This window comes from Fopius arisanus, unplaced genomic scaffold (assembly GCF_000806365.1).
Source record: "Fopius arisanus strain USDA-PBARC FA_bdor unplaced genomic scaffold, ASM80636v1 scaffold00319, whole genome shotgun sequence".
Taxonomy (NCBI): Eukaryota; Metazoa; Arthropoda; class Insecta; order Hymenoptera; family Braconidae; genus Fopius; species Fopius arisanus.
The window spans coordinates 39,021-42,519 of record NW_011888058.1 but is presented as its reverse complement, the minus strand read 5'-3'; positions in this window follow the sequence as shown (position 1 = coordinate 42,519).

The window sequence follows — 3,499 nt, the reverse complement described above, 5'->3', positions numbered from 1 at the left end:
TCGTGGACACTTTAACACTAATTATCTTAACCGAAGACGGCAATTCGGGGAGGTGTCGGTCGTAACACCCCCACCGACCTTCCAACACTAACCCGTAAATAAAATTCCTCACGAATCCCTCTTTTAGGGGTGCTGGCACTCGCAGCCAGACGGTTCATCCCGGGAAGATTTCGCGAACGGAATAACCCCCAATTCTACGTCGGATGATAATTTTAAATTATCCCCCTTCGCGACGAGATTGAGGACCGACACGATTTCCCACTACTTAACTGACCCCATAATCCCTATCTAACCCTGAACGTCCCTTAATGAATCTCTAATCTCCTGCTGATTCAGCAGGGAATAACCCCTACAATTTTTCCTACTCTAAATTCCCCTATACTTCCCTGAACTCCTGCTAATTCCGGAATTAGCAGGGAAAATCCTAAAACTTTAATCCGCCTTGGCGTAGCCTCCGATTCAACCGGGATAATCGCGGTATCGTAATTTAATTTTATTTTAATATTTATCTATTTTAGTTTTATTCCTCCACTTGTCTGGGATTTGCGGGCTGGGCGCGACTCTCGCTCTCGCAAAAAAAAAACGTTGTACGTCACACCCCCCTCCTTTGACCGATGGTATCCGTCCTCGCCTCCTCGGTCCTCCTTGATGGTAGTCCAGGTGCTGGGTCCAGTCGCTGGGCGTGCTGGCATCCGGGGGCTATATCTCCAAGAAAAAAAAGGTTTTTGGGAAACTCGAACCCACGACCTGAGATCGGGGTCGGAAATCACACACGGTCGGGTGTGGGAATGTAACTAGTTTAATACTTCTTTAGCCTACCTAGTCAGTCTTAATCTTAAGGCACTAGTGGGATTTACCAACTGCCCAAACAAAAAAATGTACAAACATGTGTAAAAAGGGTCTTACTTGTCGCCCGTATCAAAAAAAAAACAATAAGGTATCCTCAATGATTGTGGCGGGGTCTTACTTCTCGCCTCGCCCGACTAGCGGCAGACTAGGATTACAACAAAAAACCTCCCGTAACGGGGACAACAACGCCTCCCGGAATCGGGGAAAATTCTTCAACAAAAAAAAATGCCTCCGCTTAGCGAGAAAAACAAGGGAGATAATTGTCTCCGCGTAGCGGGAAAATGGAGCAAGGTAATGCCTCCGCTGTGCGGCAAATATAACAAAAACGCCTCCGCACTGCGGGAAAAGAAACAGAAAAAAAATGCCTCCGCTTTGCGGGAACTTAACAAAAAAAGGTGCCTCCGCTCGCGGGAAATCAAAAAAAATGCCTCCGCGTAGCGGGAATTTAGCAAAAAAACAAAAAAAAATATATCCCTCCGCTCGCGGGAAATTCAAAAAACAACAAAAAAAAACCTCCGCTCGCGGGAATTCAAAAAAATTGCCTCCGCGTAGCGGGAATTTAACAAAAAAGGGTGCCTCCGCGTTGCGGGAAATTTTTAACAAAAAAAAATGCCTCCGCGTCGCGGGGAACCGAACAAAAATTTGTCTCCGCGTCGCGGGAAACCGAACAAAATTTTGTCTCCGCGTCGCGGGAAAATATATAACAAAAAAAAAATGTCTCCGCGTTGCGGGAAAAGAGCTCCTCCTCCGTGTCCCGAACGGCCCGTGGCTACGTCCCCTCTCGCCCGGTGTCCTGGCTTCAGCGGCTAGTGGTCCGCGGGCGTTCGGCCCCGTCCTCGTGGGTAGCTGGCTTCGGTGGGGTACTCTGGGTACTGGGGGTAGTTGGGGTACTCCAGATATCCTCGAGGTTCCGGGACGGCCCTGGCCCAGTAGCCTCGGGGGTAGCCTTCCGTGTAGGGAGGTATGGGCTCCTCCAACCTCCTGTACAGTTGCTAGGGGTAGATGGGGTACCCGGGCTGGTACCTCTCCCTTGGGGCCGGCCCCAGTCCCGATCGTCCCGAATAGGGGCCATAGTCCCAACTCTCCTCCTGCCCTACGGGTGCTCTGTTGGCTGGGGCCATTGATGTTGGTGGCGTTGGTCCGCTGCGTTCCGGGCCGGCGACTGGCGGGCTCGCCTCGGGGCAGCGTCCGTGTGTGGGGCAGACATCGGTGTGGTAGAGCCGGAACCCACATTTCAGGCAGAAGGGGTCCCCTGATGGATGAGGGCACTGAGGGTACTGGTGTCCCCGCTGGTGACAATCATAGCACCAGGGGCGGGAACGCCTCCCCCTGGCCTCGGAGCTCCGCCGAGGAGGCGGGTGGTCACCGGCGTGGGTTGCCAGGGTCGTGGCTGACCTCCTGGCGGCCGATGTAGCTCTCGCCGGAGTTGGGGTTGCGGGCGCGACGGCCTCTGGTGCTGCCGCGATCCTTGAAGAGGCCACGACGTCCTTGGGTGGAGCGCTGCCGCTCCCGATGGTGTCTGCATCCGAGGGGTGAAGCACCAGGACTTCGTCCACGTCTTCCCTGGCCTGGGGCGCTGGTGGAATGGCCTTGGTTGGGCCCTGCCGAGCCTCCTTGGCCCCGAGATGCCCGGATCCTCTCCTCCTCTGACTCCCCTTACGGGCTCGTCTCGATCGTCGTTTCTCCTCCACGGTGGAGCTCGAGCTGGAGCTGCTCGACGTGTCTGATGAGGACTCGCTGGAGCTCGACGATGACGTAGTAGACGACGAGGGAGACTTCCTCTTCCTGCTGTGGTGAGGGCGGCGAGGAGTCACCTCGAGTCTGGGGATCTGGGGGACGATGACCCTGGTGCCTATCGGGTACTGGTGGGGTTGCAGCAGGGTTGCTTGGAGGGCCTTCACAAACCCTGGCGCCTTCGCGTCCAGCTTCCAAATCCTCCGCAGGTACGGCTTGATGCCGGCCCAGTATTCGCTGGCGCGGGGACGGATGACCTCCCGGCTGGGCTTCGCCACAATAGTGTCTGCCGAGGCAGGTCGTTCGGTCGGGGCGGTTAGCTCCGCGGGCTCGAGTGTTGGTGTGGCTGGGACGGCTTCCACGTCCGGCATCGGCACAGGTCCTGCAGCACCACCCTCCGGGGGTGCGTTCCCGCCCGCCGGAGCGAGGGGGGTTGCAGTCTCGGCTGCTGCTGACCCTGGGGCCGTGGAGGCTGCCGCCCGTTTTTGGATCCTGGCTGCGGTGTCCTTCGGCACGTGGGCCATAACGCCGATGGCTTTGCCTGGTGTGGGTGGGGCGTCCTGGAGGCCGACCGATGTTGGTGGCGGTGTCCCCACCCGGTCCTCCCTCGTGTGGACGGGTGGACTGTCCAGGTCGATGACCTCGGGGGGCACGATCTCCATCGGCTCCGTACAGGCGTTGATGGGGTCGGCTATGGTGGGTGGTGGCCCGTCCCTCTCCTTCTTTCTCTTCTCCTTCGTGGCCTGTGAACGGAAAATGACCGGAGTACTTCGTTCACAGAGGGGGAGATTCCTCAGACGGCGTTGTCTGGGTAGTTTCGCGCCGCCAGCCGGTCGGGGTCCGCGCTGACGTATGGTTTCGCGTCCTGCATTGCGACTTCACCCTGGGGGCGACCATCGAATCCGACGAGCCGGTA